At 42.8% G+C, this 21,450-nt stretch overlaps 1 long non-coding RNA gene across 1 annotated transcript in view; it reads left to right on the top strand.

The window, feature by feature from the left end:
- The first annotated feature begins 3,011 nt into the window (after window positions 1-3,011).
- The window catches only part of LOC138371378 (uncharacterized), a 28,569-nt gene continuing 10,130 nt past the window's right edge, over window positions 3,012-21,450 (top strand). Inside the window, exons 1-2 of the long non-coding RNA XR_011230423.1 lie at window positions 3,012-3,440; window positions 18,152-18,222. This is a non-coding gene — a long non-coding RNA (uncharacterized lncRNA). The remainder of the gene's footprint in view (window positions 3,441-18,151; window positions 18,223-21,450) is intronic.

Here is a 21,450-nt window from a genome sequence, read left to right on the forward strand (position 1 = left end):
ATAGCTACGACTCTTTGCTATCACAATAGCATATATTAAACAAATATTATAATTAGTTTAATTTGAAAAAAAGATTTTTTTTTTTTTCCGGGCGATTTGCATCAAACTTACACACCTGACTGTACGTAAGCCTATCTGTAAGGATGCCAATTTTGGAGAAAATTGGTTGATGTCAACCTCAGCCACAGATTTTAGAACCTTAGACTTTATTCATTTCTGTTTTTTTTTTTTCAATTGACACAAACTTTTACAAAACTGATTCATTTTGTATTCAATTTACATGAAACTTACACAGTATATGTGGAGGGTATGTCTCTACATTGGGGGGGCTTTCATTTTTCTCTAAGTTCATTTATTGATTTTATAATAGCAATAAACATGCCATATTTGCAGAAAATTTTTGGCGAACTTTGAACATTTGTATTAGGAAAACTAAAGATGTTTTGGAAATTCTAAAGCCCTCAATCCTTTATTATATGCTAATGTGTCAGAAAAGTGTCACAGAATAATTATATCTGAAACGTGTGTTCTGAAGTGTGGACTTGAAAATGTGTAAAAAAAACGTTGAAAAAAACAAAACAAAAAAAAATCTCCCTTTCTATTTACGCTGCAGTACTGAAACTTGTGACAATTTCAGCACTTTTCATATACAACTAGTAAAATAATATTGGTTGACATTGAACAACTTTCAACTAAACCTCTGACGCCCCCTTAACATATATACATGTATTATATTGTATATAATGTACTCTATTATGTATTTCGTGATATAGCCGAATATATCCATGATGCAGTCTTTTCCAAAACTTTCTTGTCCTTTGTCAAACCTCGGCACCACGTGTGTCGCACCTGACAATAGGTCGTGCTGAGGCTGACACCTGAAAAAATTAATGTACCCCATTATATTACAAAGCATAAGAAAAACACTCGGAACAAACGTATTTTAAATGTGTTGGGTTTTCGACAGTTCGATCCCAACACTGTGATGGAGTGCGAAAAGATACGTGAGTTCAGAGACAACTCTATAATAAATGTTAGAGATGTGTAAATATATCATTCAAAGTGATCAACTGCCAGAAGTCTTGGCCAAATATCCCCAGTTTGCTAACTGTAGGTATTATCTGAGAGATTGTAACCAATCCACTGCTGCTTATTGGATGGGGACGGTGTGCAGGACAAACATACCAACTGTGACACTAGCCCTCCACATATGCCAGTTGCTTAAATTAGAAACTGTACTTGTGGTAGGTCTCGAGCCCATTGTTGATGTGACGATGTGCATTGAATTTTGTAACTAGTTCATCAAGATTGTAACTAGCTTAGCTATATGAATTTTGGGGCTCGGTTCCTGAGCCTATTGTGTGCCTCTGTAACACTCTCCACTACCGCCCTCAGGATGGGTATTGAGTGCATAATAAATGAACTAAACTAAAACCATTTACATGTAAAAAGTCTTGTTCCTAGATGCAAACCCTGATCTGAAACTTTCCTTTGACAGATGTAATAGAACCCATTATTACCACACCAGAAATAAATATCTTTTATATCCCCAGAGTCAAACTAACTCTGTATAAGCACTCTATTGAAATAATGGGACATAGGTCTATAGAACTCACTCCCTAACGAATTAAAAAGCTGTCCATCCTACCGCTTATTTAAAAGTAACACCAAAAGTACCAAATTTGATCTTCATAATTTTCTACCTAGTGCTTCACACTCGCACTGTATCGTGTGCTGCCCCAAAATGATTCTAAGCCCTATAACTTCACCGTTGTAATCACTGCCATTAACATATACCATTGTTGTTATGTTGAACGCAAATTTTACTACGATGTACTTAGAAATAATCTTCAAATTATGCTACAATGTACCTAGAAATAATCCTCAAATTTTACTAAAATGTACCTACTAATTTTCTTAAAATTTTCTTACAATGTTCCTGTTAACTTTTCTCAATTTTGCTACAATTTACCTACTTAAACACTTTCGCGTTCCGGGCAGGCGCGCGGTTGACATAGGGGTCATGTGCCTCGGCGTGCGGGTATGCGCGCGGTGACACCCAAATGTGTATACTCGTTCCAGCTTTCTCACCTTAATTCTCGTACTACGTCGCTCGTTTTGGTATCATTGTGTTCGCAATTAAATTCTCTACAGGTGTGTATAAATATAACTCCAAAAGCCTAGCGTGACTCCCAACAGCAAAGCCTAAAGTCGGCAAAAACGCACAAAATCAGTAACATGTGCATTCTCGTTCCACTTTTCTCACCTTAATTCTCGTGCTACGTCGCTCGTTTTGGTATCATTGTGTTCGCAATTAAATTCGCTACAGATATGTATGAATGTAATGTACAAAAGCCTGGCGTGTCTCCCCGCAGAAAAGCGTAAAGTTACTCGTGAACGAGCACCAATTTGTACACTGCAACCTAATGTGTATACTCGTTCAATTTGATAACATCAAATTTCGTGTTACGTCTTTCATTTTGGTATCAAATTGTTCGCAATAAAAAGGCGCGCATTTTAAAACTAGTCCCAAGATAATAGAACAATAAATAGAATTTTAACAAATATTTTAATATTTTGACCAAAAGCCTATTTGTAATCTTTCAAGTGTTCGGATATCAAGTTTCATGTTATATCTTTCATTTTGGTATCAAATTGTGTGCAATCTAAAGGCGCTTATTTTAAAACCACTACCAGATTGATCTGATAAAATTTAAATTTTTAACAAATATTTTAATGAGTGATTCAGTGCTGCGTCGTTGGAACCTATTCAGTAGAAGATTGAGTGACAAGATAGTCAGTCAGTGGAACCCGAAAATGTTTTAAAATTATCGAATTAAGGACCTGCCCGAAATGCTGTGTGTGCTAGTGGCTTTACAAGAATGTAAAAACATCAATGTTATGTACTCTCATAAACCCATTGCACCTTCTTGTATATATATAAATAAATAAACTCCTGTGTATATAAATAAACAAAATTAAAAAGTCAGTTTCGGGAAAGATCAGTAACCAAAGAAAATGTACGGAGCAAGATGGCGGGCAAGCGAGCGAGTGACGTCATCACAACAACAGCAAGCTGCTACACGAGATGTTGACGACGACCCGTGAGATAATACTGCCGCTCCTCAACTGATAACAATGTCGCCACTTAATCACCACCAACAACAAGATAACAACTCTGATAAGAACTGCAGCTACCATCATGAAGAAGATAACACTGACGCTCCTCACTGTCTTAGAGACGGTCACCTGTGTCCACAATACCCGCCAAATTGTCCCTCCCACAGTACTCTCAGGACACTTACGGCAGTGTAAGTGTGTGGTGAGGCCACACCACTGAAGACATTGAGGATATACCACGAGGGAGAGACAAAACTGTTGAAGGAAGGAGTCACTGGCTCCACCTGACCACCTTGTTCCTCGCACTCTCATCATCCTCCGTAAGTACTGGAGTACTTTCTGCTCCACCATTGTCTTACACCTCAACATGCAATTGTTGGTGTGTGGAAATAGACCTATACAATTGTTGAGGGGGTGGACATGGGCCTAAGGAATTGTTGGGGTGAATTATATATTCAGGTTTGGATATAGGCCTATTGAATTGTTCGGTTGGGGACTGGCCTAGAGAATTGTTGGGGTGTGGACTTGGGCCTATGAAATTGTTAGGGTGAATTATATGCCTATGGCATTGTTGGGGTGTGAACATTAGCCTATATAATCTATATAAATAAAAATGGAAATGTTCGTTTGTTAAAAATCGCTAATCTCCGAAAGTTCTTCACTGATTGCTTTGAAATTTTCACACAATGTTCAGTTTGCATACGAGCAGGTATTTATATACATACTATATTGATATCACGTCTTTGACGGATTTTTTTTTTAAACTGCTTTTCATGTGAGAAATCTTCTAAACCTCTTTACCGTTTGCTTTGAAATTTCGATACAACGTGGCATTTGAATAGGCAGGTGTTTTTATATACCTACTATATACATGCCTCACCTGTGACAGGAAAAAAGATGCTTATTTTGAAAAACAGTGCCATCTGTTGGATGTAGGAGCAATACACGCTGTAATCTCCCAAAGTTCTTCACCAATTGCTTTGAAATTCTGATACAACGTTCCATTCGAATATGCGCATGTTTTTATTTACCTATTATATAGATACCACACCTGTGATAGGTAAAATCATTCTTTTTTTTTTGTAAGAAACAGCACCATCTGTTGCACGTAAGAGCAGCACATGCTATACTAAACATGTTACAATTCCATTTCAATGTTTCCAATTGCAGTGACAAATTGAATTTTCATGGATTTTGATTTTAATTTTGATTTAATTATTTTGTGTGACATTGCATTGGAATTGAGCTGTGTTGTTTCCCATACCATTCATTTCGTGAGTGTAAGTATAGATGCCACACCTGTGACAGGTAAAAACATTTTTTTTTAAACAGCGCCATCTATTGAACGTAAGAGCAATCGAAGCTATACCAAATATGTTTCAAATTCAATGTTTCCGATTTCATTGATAAATTGAATTTTCATAGATTTCGATTTATTTTCATTTTGACTTAATTATTCTGTGACATTGCTTTGAAATTAAGCTGTGTTGTTTACCATACCGTTAATTTCATGAGAATAGTTTACTTTTTTTTTTAATTTTTCATTGTTTTTCTTTTCATTTGTTAACTGTTTTTTTTATATTTCAGTGAAGGGAACATCAGACCATTTGATGTTCCAAATTTTCTGATGGGAACATCAGATCATTTGAGAATGCATCAGACGAGGGAAGAGGGAATGGTAGGGAGGACAAGGGTACAGTGGAATGGGGAATTGATAGGAGGAGGACGGGGACGCGGTAGTGGGGAATGGTGGGGAGGACAAAGGGACCGGGGAGGAAAGAATGGTGGGGAGGACGAGGGGACAGGAGGAAGGGGAGGGAATGGTGGGGAGGCCCGGGAAACAGGGAAAGGTTACTGTGACTCAGCAACGCACATCTGTTGCTGAGCCACAGCAACACGTGGCCGGGTACAGTTAGTGTGTGTGTGTACATATATATATATATATATATATATATATATATATATATATATATATATATATATATATATATATATATATATCTATATATATATATATATATATATATATATATATATATATATATATATATATATATATACATATATATATATTTATATATATATATATATATATATATATATATATATTTATATATATATATATTTATATATATATACATATTTATTATTATTATTATTATTAAATATGACCGAAAAAGTAAGATTAATAATTCTAACACGAATTTTCTCGATCTTTCTTATGTTTCTTTTCACTGTTGATGGTAATTCAAAGATCAATTCTCCAAAATTCATTTTTATTTCTAGTCTGACGCGACACTTGAGCGCATTTCGTAAAACTTATTACATTTTCAAAGACTTTAGTTTACAAACCCACAACTGAAACTGAATAGAGCTTTACACATCTTCGAGGTTTATATCTACATTTGGGTGAGGTGGATGAGGTGAAAAACGAACTTTCAACAATGGGTATTCAATGGGTATTAAATTCCAACACAAGACAGAACACGAAACAATGGGTATTGAATGGGTATTAAATTCAAACACAAGACAGAACACGAAACAATGGGTATTGAATGGAAGTAATTGTAGAAAGCCTATTGGTCAATATTTCTTGATACTTCTATATTGGAGCGGAGTCTTGAAGTGGGTAGAATATAGTTGTGCATTAATTGGCTGTTGATTGCTGGTGTTGACTTCTTGATGTGTAGTGCCTCGCAGACGTCAAGCCGCCTGCTATCGCTGTATCTATCGATGATTTCTGTGTTGTTTGCTAAGATTCTCTGGTGATGGTTTGTTTGTGGGAAGAGATTATATGTTCCTTAATGGAGCCCTGTTGCTTATGCATCGTTAAACGCCTGGAAAGAGATGTTGTTGTCTTGCCTATATACTGTTTTTTTTTAGGCTTACAGTCCCCAAGAGGGCATTTGAAGGCATAGACGACGTTGGTCTCTTTTAAAGCGTTCTGCTTTGTGTCTGGAGAGTTTCTCACGAGTAGGCTGGCCGTTTTTCTGGTTTTATAGTAAATCGTCAGTTGTATCTTCTGTTTTTTGTCTGTAGGGATAACGTTTCTACTGACAATATCTTTCAGGACCCTTTCCTCCGTTTTATGGGCTATGGAAAAGAAGTTCCTGTAAAATAGTCTAATAGGGGGTATAGGTGTTGTGTTAGTTGTCTCTTCAGAGGTTGCATGGCGTTTCACTTTCCTTCTTATGATGTCTTCCACGAAACCATTGGAGAAGCCGTTGTTGACTAGGACCTGCCTTACCCTACAGAGTTCTTCGTCGACTTGCTTCCATTCTGAGCTGTGGCTGAGAGCACGGTCGACATATGCGTTAACAACACTCCTCTTGTACCTGTCTGGGCAGTCGCTGTTGGCATTTAGGCACATTCCTATGTTCGTTTCCTTAGTGTAGACTGCAGTGTGGAAACCTCCGCTCTTTTCCATGACTGTTACATCTAGAAAGGGCAGTTTCCCATCCTTTTCCATCTCGTAAGTGAAACGCAGCATGGAACTCTGCTCAAATGCCTCCTTCAGCTCCTGCAGATGTCTGACATCAGGTACCTGTGTAAAAATGTCGTCAACATACCTGCAGTATATGGCCGGTTTCAAGTTCATGTCGACTAAGACTTTTTGCTCGATGGTACCCATGTAGAAGTTTGCAAACAGGACACCTAGGGGAGAACCCATGGCGACCCCATCTACTTGCTTATACATGTGCCCATCCGGGCTCAAGAAGGGTGCCTCTTTAGTACAAGATTGGAGAAGTTTCCTCAGAATATTTTCTGGTATGTCAAGAGGACAGAGTGTACCGTGATCCGGTCTGTACTCCTCTTGACATACCAGAAAACAGTCTCAGGAAACTACTCCAAGCTTGTACTAAAGAGGCACCTTTCTTGAGCCCGGATGGACACATGTATAAGCAAGTAGATGGGGTCGCCATGGGTTCTCCCCTAGGTGTCCTGTTTGCAAACTTCTACATGGGTACCATCGAGCAAAAAGTCTTAGTCGACATGAACTTGAAACCGGCCATATACTGCAGGTATGTTGACGACATTTTTACACAGGTACCTGATGTCAGACATCTGCAGGAGCTGAAGGAGGCATTTGAGCAGAATTCTGTGTTGCGTTTCACTTACGAGATGGAGAAGGATGGGAAGCTGCCCTTTCTAGATGTAACAGTCATGGAAAGGAGCGGAGTTTTCCACACTGCAGTCTACACTAAGGAAACAAACATAGGAATGTGCCTGAATGCCAACAGTGACTGCCCGGACAGGTACAAGAGGAGTGTTGTTAACGCTTATGTCGACCGTGCCCTCAGCCACAGCTCAGAATGGAAGCAAGTCGACGAAGAACTCTATAGGGTAAGGCAGGTCCTAGTCAACAACGGCTTCTCCAATGGTTTCGTGGAAGACATCATAAGAAGGAAAGTGAAACGCCATGCAACCTCTGAAGAGACAACTAACACAACACCTATACCCCCTATTAGACTATTTTACAGGAACTTCTTTTCCACAGCCCATAAAACGGAGGAAAGGGTCCTGAAAGATACTGTCAGTAGAAACGTTATCCCTACAGACAAAAAACAGAAGATACAACTGACGATTTACTATAAAACCAGAAAAACGGCCAGCCTACTCATGAGAAACTCTCCAGACACAAAGCAGAACGCTTTAAAAGAGACCAACGTCGTCTATGCCTTCAAATGCCCTCTTGGGGACTGTAAGCCTAAAAAAAACAGTATATAGGCAAGACAACAACATCTCTTTCTAGGCGTTTAACGATGCATAAGCAACAGGGCTCCATTAAGGAACATATAATCTATTTCCACAACAAACCATCACCAGAGAAATCTTAGCAAACAACACAGAAATCATCGATAGATACAGCGATAGCAGGCGGCTGCTTGACGTCTGCGAGGCACTACACATCAAGAAGTCAAACACCAGCAATCAACAGCCAATTAATGCACAACTATATTCTACCCACTTCAAGACTCCGCTCCAATATAGAAGCATCAAGAAATATGGACCAATAGGCTTTCTACAATTACTTCCATTCAATACCCATTGTTTCGTTGTTCTGTCTTGTGTTTGGAATTTAATACCCATTCAATACCCATTGTTTCGTGTTCTGTTTTGTGTTGGAATTTAATACCCATTGAATACCCATTGTTGAAAGTTCGTTTTTCAACTCATCCACCTCACCCAAATGTAGATATAAACCTCGAAGATGTGTAAAGCTCTATTCAGTTTCAGTTGTGTTGTTTGTAAACTAAAGTCTTTGAAAATGTAATAAGTTTTACGAAACGCGCTCAAGTGTCGCGTCAGACTAGAAATAAAAATGAATTTTGGAGAATTGATCTTTGAATTACCATCAACAGTGAAAAGAAACATAAGAAAGATAGAGAAAATTCGTGTTAGAATTATTAATCTTACTGTTTCGGTCATATTTAATAATATATGTCTACAGGAAAGACTGCTACCAAAATATACTAATATATATCTATATACTATATATATATATATATATATATATATATATATATATATATATATAGATATATATATATATATATATATTATTCCTATGAATACGGGTATAATAATTGTATCACAATATGCAGACACACAATATGTTGTAGTATACAAATGGTCCACACACACACATGGTCTTATTTAAATGTATTAATTTACACACTGTTGTTGTCAGCTTGCTGGTAATATAACATTGTGCTGAGAATTAGTAATGTGTGTAGTACCTTGTGACTCCTTTTGTTTCGTCTCCTGGCCCAGTCTGCTGCTGGCACAGTCTGCTGCTGGCACAGTCTGCTGCTGGCACAGTCCTGCTGCTGGCCCAGTCTGCTGCTGGCACAGTCTGCTGCTGGCACAGTCTGCTGCTTGGCACAGTCTGCTGCTGGCACAGTCTGCTGCTGGCACAGTCTGCTGCTGGCACAGTCTGCTGCTGGCACAGTCTGCGGGCACAGTCTGCTGGTACACTATGCTGGCACAGTCTGCTGGTACACTATGCTGGCACAGTCTGCTGGTACACTATGCTGGCACAGTCTGCTGGTACACTATGCTGGCACAGTCTGCTGGTACACTATGCTGGCACAGTCTGCTGGTACACTATGCTGGCACAGTCTGCTGGTACACTATGCTGGCACAGTCTGCTGGTACACTATGCTGGCACAGTCTGCTGGTACACTATGCTGGCACAGTCTGCTGGTACACTATGCTGGCACAGTCAGCTGGTACACTATGCTGGCACAGTCTGCTAGTACACTATGCTGGCACAGTCTGCTGGTAATGTCTGCTGGCGCAGTCTGCTGGTAATGTCTGCTGGCGCAGTCTGCTGGGACACTCTGCTGCTGGCATATTCTGCTAGTACATTATGCTGGTACAATCTGCTGGTACATTAAGCTGCACAGTCTGCTGGCACCGTCTGCTGTCACAGTCTGCTGCTACAGTCTGCTGACACAGTGTGCTGACACAGTCTGCTGGCAGAGTCTACTGGCACAGTCTGCTAGCGCAGTCTGATGCTGGCACAGTCTGCTGCTGGCGAAGTCTGCTAACATAGTCTGTTGCTGGCCAAGTCTGCTGCTACAGTCTGCTGGCATAGTCTGCTGGCGGAATCTGCTGGCACAGTCTGCTGCTGGCACAATCTGCTGGCACAGTCTGCTGGTACAGTTTGCCGGTACAGTCTGCTGGCGCTGTCTGCTGGCACAGTCTGCTGGCACAGTTTGCCGGTACAGTCTGCTGGCACAGTGTACTGGTACAGTCTGCTGGTACAGTCTGCTGGCACAGTCTGCTGGTACAGTCTGCTGGCACAGTCTGCTGGTAGTCTGCTGGCACAGTCTGCTGGTACAGTCTGCTGGCACAGTCTGCTGGTACAGTATGCGGGTAAAGTCTACTAGTACAGTCTGCTGGCACAGTCTGCTGGCACAGTCTGCTGGTAGTCTGCTGGCACAGCCTGCTGCAGGCACAGTCTACTGGCATCGTCTGCTGGCACAGTTTGCTGGCACAGTGTGCTGGCACCGTCTGCTGGCACAGTCTGCTGGTACAGTCTGCTGCTGGCACAGTCTGCTGGTACAGTCTGTTGGTAGTCTGCTGGTACAGTCTGCTGGCACAGTCTGCTGGTAGTCTGCTGGTACAGTCTGCTGGCACAGTCTGCTGGCACAGTCTGCTGGCACAGTCTGCTGGTACAGTCTGCTGGTACAGTCTGCTGCTGGCACAGTCTGCTGGTACAGTCTGCTGCTGGCACAGTCTGCTGGCACAGTCTGCTGGCACAGCCTGCTGGCACAGTCTGCTGGCACAGTCTGCTGCTGGTATAGTCTGCTGGTACAGTCTGCTGGTACAGTCTGCTGGTACAGTCTGCTGGCACAGTCTGCTGGTATAGTCTGCTGGTACAGTCTGCTGGCACAGTCTGCTGGCACAGTCTGCTGGCACAGTCTGCTGCTGGCACAGGTAGTGTGTGTGGTTGACTGTCTTTACCACACCCACCACAACAGCTTGGTGGTTCATAATCGTGGAAGTCAATATTCATAGTTGTATACAAATTGTGTATGCAGTATAATAACACCAAAAATAACAGGTTGTATTTTTCCAAGTAAATAATATAGATGCATATTATTAACATGAATATTATGAGGATTCCGATGTTCTACATATTTTACCATATAAATTACTCAAAACACACACTATTGAATAACTTTAGTGCAAAAAGTGAGAAAAACTTATCAGAAATATTGAAAAAATATGTAAAAATTTAGGATCGGGAAGGTTTTGCTTCTTCCCGTATTCTTGGAATGTCCGTCGTCTTCCGGTCCCTTCTGGGGCTTGACGGTCCTTCTCCAAGCTTCTCGTTTTTCGGCCCTGTTTCTTTCGTGTTTGTCTCTTATCTCCGTGCACTGTCCTGCGCTGCACAGGGTTGCCAGATTGGGGTCCATGGAGCCCAGTTGGGCTCTTTGTAGCCCAAATGGGATGCTGTGCTATGTTTCTTCTCGGTCCTTTCCTGCTCTTTTCAACTATGGTTAGCGGCTGCACTGTGTACTCTCATATGGGATTCGGTTGTTAACAACACTATTTTGTATATTTTTGTAGTCAATTCGTGGTTTCTTTCTTTAGCTCGCGACTTCTGGCATCCCTGCTGCGCATGCGCCGTGGTTGTTTGTTTTGATACGGGCAGTGTGTACGTGAGCTGGGATTTTGTGTCCCTTTTCTCTCCGATGCTTCGGCGCTCGTTCCTCTCCATTCTCCAGTCCGTGCCCCCGTAGTTCCTGCGGGTGTTCTGGATTGCTGCTATTGGGAGGACGCTGGGTTTTCCCTGCATATGGGTGTCGGGCTCTTCCTTCGCCTCTACCCCTGTTCTTCTCCTGCATGTGCGGTTTTGCCTTCTTCCACTGGCGGTGCTCCCGGAATTTTCTCGGCTATGTTGTGTCGTGACACGTTAGTGCCTACGTTCTGTAGGTGAGTTCATGCGGTCTGGCTTCTCTTCGGCCAGGTGCTGGTTAGTGATTTTTTGATACGAATATACGAACATCGGAACACAGGTGACTGCAGCAGGCCTAATAGGCCATACGAGGCAGCTCCTATTTATACCCATCCAGTCCCACTCTTGTGCATGTCCAGCCCATGCTTGAGTTCAGATAGGGGGCCCTACTTCCACCACGTTTCGAGGTACAATGGTGGGGTTATATGTTATGGGGGTAAGTGTTCCTGTCTTGATGTTCTGAGGTGACATTTTGTAGCAGTTTTCATGTTGTGGATGTGTGTTGGGGATTGGGTATGGATTTTTGTTTGGCCCTTCTGTGCTTCTTCCTGGGGCCTTAATAATTGTTCTTCTGGTTTAATTGTTGTAAGGGGGGTCATGGCCCCGTTTTTCATGGTCTTATCTGGGTCACTCTTTCCTTGCACGTCTTGCAGTGCCTAGCTTAGACCTTCCATATACATTGGATTTTCTGTACGGTACTTACCTAGTTGTACTTCCCTAGTTGTGTTGCAGGAGTTGGGCTCTGGGTTTTGGTCCCGCTTCTCACCTGTCATTTGCTCATGTGCAGGTTCCTGGGCCTGCTTGGCTCTATCATATCTGCGCTTGAAGCTGTGTGTGGTGTCATCCTTTACCACATCGCTTCCTCATGCGTTCCGCTTGTCTACTACTGACACTGCAATACTTCTTTCCCATGTCTCTTTGGCTCGTTTGGGTTATCCTTCCACCAGTGTCCCTTGGTGCGTGTGCCCCTGGGTCCCGTAGTCGGTCTTTCTCTTCCTTATCGCTTCCTTTGGGAATCGTCGATGTGGGTGATCATATCTTTTTTTTTTTTTTTTTTTTTTTTTTTTGAGATATATACAAGAGTTGTTACATTCTTGTACAGCCACTAGTACGCGTAGCGTTTCGGGCAAGTCCTTAATCCTATGGTCCCTGGAATACGATCCCCTGCCGCGAAGAATCGTTTTTTCATCCAAGTACACATTTTACTGTTGCGTTAAACAGAGGCTACAGTTAAGGAATTGCGCCCAGTAAATCCTCCCCGGCCAGGATATGAACCCATGACATAGCGCTCGCGGAACGCCAGGCGAGTGTCTTACCACTACACCACGGAGACTGCTAAATCTTCGTAGCTCATACTCTTTGGTTCGGGTACTGGTCTGTTGGCGTACCTTTGCACCTTTTTTTCCTTTTCGTGTTGTGTTGGGACGTATCAGACACCTGTGTTGTTGGCGTGGCTTGTTGGGACATGACCAGCGGCTCTGTGTGTTGTTGGTCGTGTCCCTTTCATTCCTGTTTTGCTCCTTGCCTTCTTCGTTCCTCATCTTCCTTCAATGCTCATGTCCCTGGCCGTTGGTGCTGGGGCTTTTCTTCTGATCTTGTGTTTTTCCGTTTTCTCCTTTTATCCTACACGTGGTTGTTTTGTTTGTGCCTTTTGGCTCTCCTATTGCCTCCTATTTCGGTTCCTGGTTACCTGACTTACCCAGCCTGTTGGCGTTTTCACGTTCTCTCGGTTTCCCTTCTCTAGTTTCGCAAGTCGGAACTGTCGTCTCCGATCTCCTGGCGGGCTCGTGGGAGTTGGGGTGTCTTCTGTATGGCGGATGTTCCATCTCCTTTGTCGGCTTGGGTTTCTGGCTTAGCTGGCTCCGTGGTGGCACCCAAGATCTATCCGCAGCTCCGCATCTTCCTAGGCTCAATTGGCCCATGGCGGGGCCGGTTCGGTTCTGCCTCGAGTCTCTCACCTTCTGTTGGTGGTCGGGTGGCTTCATTGATGGTGTCCCAGCTGCGTGCTTCTTCTTGGCGGTAGTGTGGGGTTTTTGGCGGCCCTTCCTTTTCCTTCTGTCCCTTCTTCGGTAGCTGCATTTGTTGGCGTGGCCTTGTCCTTTTCTTGTGGAAGTTTGGGGCCGTCATCTTGCCCCATACTGTCGCCTCGTATCGTGAGGCGCTGGCGGAGCCACTTCGGCTTGCTTTCGGTTTTGATGTTATCTCTGTGCCGTTTCGCAAGCTGTCTCATGCATTGTTTTACCTCCGGCCTGCTCCTGCTCTTGCACAGCCTGAGCCGTCCTGGTCATTGGACAGAGTGCTATTTTCTTTCTTCTCCTCAGTTTGTTGTGGCCCCTTCAGTTCAGGATTGTTCTATAAGGCTCCTTATCTGTTGGCAGTGACCTCTGGCTGTCGGGTTGGGTAGCTTCATGATCTCCTCCGGCGCAGGGGTTTCTGCTCTTTCAGTCTTCATGATGGTTTTGTTCGTCTGCAGCTGTCTCCTTCTTTTCTGGTGAAGATTGAAACTGCTGCTTTCTGGAGGGGTCCCTGGGTTGTTGATGCTTCATTGGTTGGGCCGGGGGTGCATCATGTTTTGTGTTTGGTGGTGGCTCTTTGCCGTTACTTGCGCGCCTCGGCCTCTGTGTCTGGGGACACGCTTTGGGTTGATCCGGTTTCCCTTTCTTCCCTGTTCGCGGGTGTGGGTCTCCCAGGTCGTCCGCAGAGTTCTTACGACTAGCTAGCCTGCGGTCTATCCCCATGCCCATGACGTTTGTACGTTCACTGTGCTTGCTGCCGTCTTGGGCACCATGTCCTGGGCTGGCATTTGGGCACGGGGCTTTTGGCGGCCGTACAGGGTCCTGGCTGCTCGTTACCTCGTGCACGTCCCTAGGCCTAGTCAGGCCTGTGTCATTTAGGTCGGCGGTTGCAGCAAGTTGTCTCGACTTCGAGTTGTGTAGTGAGCAACGACCGCCTCCCGGGTAAGTCCTTACGTTCTTCCTCTGTGGGTAGTTAGCTCCGGGAAGCCGAAGGGGGTCCCCCCAGAAAACCAGCGTTGAATGTAATAAAACGCCATTTTCTGGGTGAGACCCGGAGGCTGCCCGGCATCCCTCCCTTCCCCGGGTCGGCGTTTTTTTCGTGTGTTTTGACATAAAGCCTCAGAACTGACGGGTCGATAGCCGGCGTGAGGGGTCTGGGGCTCCCCCCTTCCCCCTCCCGGGGACGGGGGCTGTGTAACAGCGGCGCGGCGACGTGTGACGTCATGATCGTTTGTTCGTTTCTTTGTGGGGAGTTCTATCCACTTGTTCGGCTTTTGGTAGCAATAATTTCACCAGAATAGGGGTTTGTTTTGGGATGCTTACCTTTCTAGGTGCCTGACCCGGTCGATGGCAGACATAGAATGCTTCCAACCACACGGGGGTTTCTATAGGCCATTGCTCCCCTTGCCTCTCTGAGGGGGCCAGGTTCTGGCTCGTGGTCCTCAGTAGACCCACAGAACTCCATACACATGACTGATGCCAAAGTCTGACATTAGCATATCAGCCTAGTAAGCTCCGGGTATCACCCAGAAAATGGCGTTTCATTACATTCAACGCTGTTTTTATTGGGGGGGGGGGGGTGTAACGGATTAATTAAACTTACATTATTTCTTATGGCAAAATTTGTTTTGTTGCCGAATTTTTGGTTGACGCCGAGTCTCTGGGAATGGATTACGATCGTAAATGAAGGTACCACTGTATTTGAATTATTCATGTAGTAAACATTATATTCCACAATATGCCATGTTTAATACTATAGAACATTTTATTTAGCGTACAAAGGGACTTATGGCAAGCAGCTGTTTTTTGTGTATGTTAATTATGTTATGTATGTTATTATGTTACTGTGTATGTAAATTGTCAGATAGTTTGTTCCTCGCCCGGCCCTAGTTACTCTGTATTATTATAATTATTATTATAATTATATTATTATAATAATAATTATAATACGACTTATTGTAATTAATAATTATTACTCTTCCTTCTGCTGGGTCATGAAGGAAGGTAGCCTCGGGTGAAAGGTGGCTGTGATGAACCCATAGGTGCAGGGTTGGACATCCTCCACCTGGGGCTCAGGGAGCCCAAGCTCTGCTTCAGGAGGCTGGGGTCGTTCTTGCCCCTTGCTGGGCTGGTTCTTCTCCGGCCCCGACCACGGCGGTCTCCGGGTCTGGAGTCCCTGTGCCCTCTTTTACCAACCTCGAGGTTAACTCCGGAGTTGGAGCCTCTCGTTCTGACAGTTCATGCAACGGCGCTGGAACCAATCGTATTGGCGTTTGCCTTTCCATTGGAGACTTTCGGCGCCTGCTGCTTGGATAACAGTTTCTCCAGCATATCAACCTACCCAGGCTTTGTGCCCTGGAGAGGCCACTCCAGACCGACAAGCAGAGCACAACTCCATAGTCTCCTGAGACTGATGGATGCTACTATTATGTAAATTATGTTGTGTAAATGATGTAAATTATGAATGAATGAATGACATAAAATGTTTCAAACATTTTCATTAATCAAAGAGTTGCTATATTCTGTTTTCTAGTTTATTCTTTATATGCTTTTGTCTTTCATATTTGTTTTATTATACATTTAAATACAATACAATACAATACAATTTTATTTAGGTAAGGTACATACATACAATAAATATTTACAAGGATTGTTTGACTTATAGGTATAGCTAGTACATACAATGCCTAAAGCCACTATTACGCAAAGCGTTTCGGGCATAGAAACTAGAAACGTATAAATAGATGTTTATACGCTCATAAATACACATTTACACCAGTAAATTACATTTTTAAATGTTAAATTTGTCGATGTTTAACATTTAAAAGATTTGGTACATCCAACTTTCTGATATGAAGGAAATGTTTGAAATTATATGGAGAGAGAGAGAATGTATGAGAGTCACTCCAGGAAAATTCAAGCTAACGTATGATAGCGTATTATTTGTAGGTAAAATGCATTTGAATTTCCAAGTGGTCAGTGAATCACATTACAAGAGTCTTCTCTATACTTTATTTGTTAGGTTTATTCTATTTAAATTTGTGATTTCAATATGTAAATTGTGGTGTTTTTCCGTCTACTGTAGAGTTAGCCACATTTTCTCATTACAGAATCCTATATATTTTCTCATAAGATGTTTAATTATGAATACCTGAATGTCTTATAAGAAATAACTGACACTGGATACCTAACTTGTGATCGCGCTTCCCTCCGTTAATTACACCTCTGCCTCTTGCACACTATTACGTGGGTTCTCAATGGTTAAAATAATCTGGCATTATTATGAGTGTTTTCATATGGAAAGATCAGAAACCTTTCATTCAGTGAGTGTGGCCTGAGTAGGCTTGGCTGCTTTAGGTAAAGTATTTCCAGACAAGAGGTTTAATAATATAAGTGTATGTATGCCTTGTTTTGGTCTTGAAATGAAGTATTAGAATAGTTGTAAGCAAGGTTAGTTATTAGTGCTATATATGTAAAAATGACCTGAATATGCTTGATAGAGGTCATATATCCTGGATAATATATTATATATATACTGTATGAACTCGATTATCCAGACTATATGGGAAGGACCCCTATCCAGTTAAGCCCGACATCCGTATTAGCCGAGTTTTACCGGGGAAGAAAAAATTAACATTCACAATCTTTATGTATCACAGCCAACGTGATTTGAATTTCCACACACACTATAATTAGTGTGTGATGCTGGGTGGGTGGGTAGCTGCCTGGCAGGAAGGTGGGCAGGGCAAGTGGGCGGGCAGATGGGTGGGTGAGCTGGGTGGGTAGCTGCCAGGCAGGAAGGTGGGCAGGGCAAGTGGGCGGGCAGATGGGTGGGTGAGCGGGTGGGCTGGATGGCTGGCAGGAAGATGGGCTAGATGGTTGCATGGCAGGCAGATGGGTTTGATGGTGCACAGGTGGGTGGATGAGCAGGTTTGCAGGTGGGTGGACACCCACTCCAGCCTCCCTGCTTGCTCACCCACCCATAGCCTGACTCCCTCCTTCCCTCCCTGCCAGACAGGGTCCCTCCTTGCCCTCCTTACTCCTGCCCACCCCTCCTTACTCCTGCCCACCCTTCTTACTCCTGCCCACCCTCCTTACTCCTGCCCACCATCCTTACTCCTGCCCACCCTCCTTACTCCTGCCCACCCTCCTTACTCCTGCCCACCATCCTTACTCCTGCCCACCCTCCTTACTCCTGCCCACCCTCCTTACTCCTGCCCACCGTCCTTACTCCTGCCCACCCTCCTTACTCCTGCCCACCCTCCTTACTCCTGCCCACCCTCCTTACTCCTGCCCACCATCCTTACTCCTGCCCACCCTCCCCACTCCTGCCCACCCTCCTTACTCCTGCCCACCCTCCTTACTCCTGCCCACCCTCCTTACTCCTGCCCACCCTCCTTACTCCTGCCCACTATCCTTACTCCTGCCCACCCCTCCTTACTCCTGCCCACCCTCCTTACTCCTGCCCACCATCCTTACTCCTGCCCACCCTCCTTACTCCTGCCCACCATCCTTACTCCTGCCCACCCTCCTTACTCCTGCCCACCATCCTTACTCCTGCCCACCCTCCCCACTCCTGCCCACCCTCCTTACTCCTGCCCCCCTCCTTACTCCTGCCCACCCTCCTTACTCCTGGTCACCTTCCTTACTTTTGCTCAAAGCATAATACCTAAAAAAATTATTAAATTTTTCTAAACATTTACTGTGTTTTGGTGGGAAAAATTTAGTCATAGAAACCTTAAATTTGTTTTATTTTGCCTAATAGGTAATACTGCTTCCAGTCTCTGCTCAACTACCCAGGACGATAGCAAACACAACTTTTGCCCATTAATGATGGTAAGGACAATTTTATTCTTACTGTACTACCAGTGTGTGTGTTTATCATGTTGATGTCGATATCTAGTGATTGTGAGTGTATTAATCAAGATATTTTCATTAACTAGTGTATTAATGTTGGTGTTGTCATTTACCAGTGATGGAGAGTGTATTAATTATATTGTCATTACCCTGTGATGTTAAGTGTATTAATCATATTGTCATTACCCAGTGATGGTGAGTGTATTAACCCTCTTGAAATGCAAATAGTGCATAATTTTGCTCAATAAGGGGTGTGCATAAGACCTTAACCACTGCACTGCGCCAAACGACAAATGCCATTCGCCAATTACTGCGCCAACTGACAAAAGTATTTTTTATTTCTTCGTATACAGTCGAAGCACGCTCGCGGTAGGTTGGGTACAAAATGGACTCTTAGGACCTCCAGTGAGAGGCAGCCATCTTGGAAAAAATTCCCAGAATGTCATAGGGCTGCTGGCTGGGTTAGTACTGAGTGAGCAACAATGGGTGGCACACGCGCCTCTGGCTCCCAAACACCTGTCCAACGCGGTGTTGACTTGGGTACAAGATGGATTCCTGAGGTGTTTGCCAGATTGAAAAAAATTCCCAGCATTCCCCACAGTCATGGGTAGGCTCATATTCAAGGTAGCAACCGTGTCATATTCATCCATATCAAGCTCCCAGCCCTAGTCAGCCATGTTTTTAAGAAAACATCATCTGATATTAGAATACAAGGCATATTGCTTGAAGATGAGCATGCCAATGATTTTGATAACTCAAATCTGGAAAAAGACCTAACACAGGTGTCTGCTACTAGTGATATGGATAGTGAAGTGAATGATGTGGAGAGTGTGTACAGTACACAGCTCTCACAGCCCTGCCATGCCGGACTAGGTCATCACCATCAGTGGAACAACACAAATGAATTTTTGTATGTTCCACTGAACATTTAGTGCCAAATGCAATTCACTTGGACCATCCAGGAATTCGTTAGAGCGGGGTCTGTTAGAGTGATGATGCACTGTATTTGAAAAGAAAAAATGCAAGAGTAGAGAAATGATTGTAAATATTATTCAGCAGATATGTAAGTAATAAAATTTAGCAGATGCTGTATATAAGTAATAAAGTTTACCAGATATAAAAGTAAAAATAATAAAGAACAGAAGAGTGGGAAATTTGATAATTAATCAAATTAATATTTCTAGAGTAAACGAATTGAGATTCAAATAATCAAATGAAATACAAATAATTAGCTAAGTTAAGAATTACATTAATATTGTAATACATGAATATTGTACGGTAATAATACAAGATGGGCAAGGATATGCAATATAAACAGGCAATACACAGGCAAAAAAAAAAAAAGAAGAGAAAAATGCTCAAAGCACTCCTTTGAGGCGTTGGCTCTAGTGTTAACATGTAAAAAGTTTGAAGTTTACCTCACAGGTAATATAGTGGAAGTGTACACGGACCATAACCCACTGGTCTTCCTGACTCAGATGAAGGGGAAGAATAAATGCATCCTCAGGTGGGCGTTGTACCTACAGGACTTCAATCTTTCCATTACCCACCTACCGGGCCGACTCAACGTGATAGCCGACGCTCTGTCCAGGTTGCCGGAATAACATTCATCTAGGCCACAGGAAGCCATTTACCAACTGTCATGCTTTAGTTATTTTTTTTAGGTTCTCCTGTGACATTAAATATTCCGTGTCCAATTTATTTACTTCCCTGTTTTTTGTTTTTTTGTGTATGCTTTTTTTTTTGTTTTTTTTCTTTCAAAGAACTTCTTTGTATTTTTCTTGCAGAGAAATTGTTATTTTTGATTGATTTTTGATTTTTTTGTCATATATTTTTTTTCTTTTTATTCTCTGTATACTCTTACAAAAAAATATGACTACTATTCTAGTAGTCACATTTTTTTTTTACTCTGAAGGGGGAGGAGTGTTACGACCCTGGGTTCTTTAGTGGAAACCAGAGGTCAAAATTGAGTTATTAAACTTTCCTATAGTATAGCTGAACGCAACCCTATGCGCAGTTGTTTGTATCTTCCCAGCCAGACGTAAGGCTATTCTTGTTTCTCAAAGAGCATTTAAAGACTGAGCTTGAGGTTGATTATTAAATAATAACATAGGCACCAACTATGTTGACTAATACTTTCTAATCATTTGTAAAGTAACAATACGTTGCATAGGGGAAGATCTTTAATGTGCTTAGCTGCACGATCAATTAGGCTCCTTCCGGCACCACGACATGCGGGAGGCCTAGCTGGTCGCTAGGAGCGTTCTTCTCTGGCTGGCGTTCGTGGGGACGAGACTTACTCTGTGGCTGCACCCCTACTCTCCTCCCTTCTCCTCTTACTTATTTCCCTTACCTTAAGTTCCTGTACCATTAAGTTAAGTACTGTATGGTGTTTTAAGTGTGCCTACTCTGGTAGTAACGATTGGTGAGACCTGGGGGTAGTATTTGCCAGTGTTTTGGGTACCCCTAAGTGTTGTGTTTTGTATTAGGGTACCACGTGGTCTCACTACCCTAGGCTGCATCCAGCTTCAGTGCTTATCCAGTAGTACTTTACCCTAGCTTGTTCTCAGTGTAAACCTTGTATCCTGTCTATGTGGACCAAGGCTTTTAACGTAAGGTAGTGTGGTAAAGTTATTATTATTATTGTTATTGGTGTGAGTGTATATGTTTTTTTTTAAGGGGTTAATAAATAAGTACATGAATTATAGGAGTATCCCTTCTTCCTGTGTGGGAGTGCATTGATCAACCCTTAGACTGACATATATGGTCTAGTAGCAAGGTATTATTACTGTGGATAGTTTATTTTGGGGCCGGGCCTTTTAGCCCTCCCATATTTGATACTCTGTCTTCTAACTACCCTTACCCCTTAATAGTACCAGTCCCCCATAGCAAGCCCACAACACAATTATATACCCATCAACATTGGTGTTCCTCAGGGAAGCATACTTGGCCCTCTCCTCTTTCTCATCTACATTAATGACCTTCCAAATGCCTCCCAACACCTCAAACCAATTCTATTTGCTGACGACACAACCTTCATTTACTCCAGTCCTGACCCCCCTTGCTCTAAATGCCACAGTAAATACTGAGCTAGAGAAAGTCCATCTTTGGCTAACTGCCAACAAACTCACCCTTAACATTGACAAAACGTTTTATATTCTGTTTGGCAATAAATCCTCTAATCATATTTATTTATTTATTTATTTA

Source organism: Procambarus clarkii, chromosome 35 (assembly GCF_040958095.1).
Source record: "Procambarus clarkii isolate CNS0578487 chromosome 35, FALCON_Pclarkii_2.0, whole genome shotgun sequence".
In the NCBI taxonomy this organism is placed as follows: domain Eukaryota; kingdom Metazoa; phylum Arthropoda; class Malacostraca; order Decapoda; family Cambaridae; genus Procambarus; species Procambarus clarkii.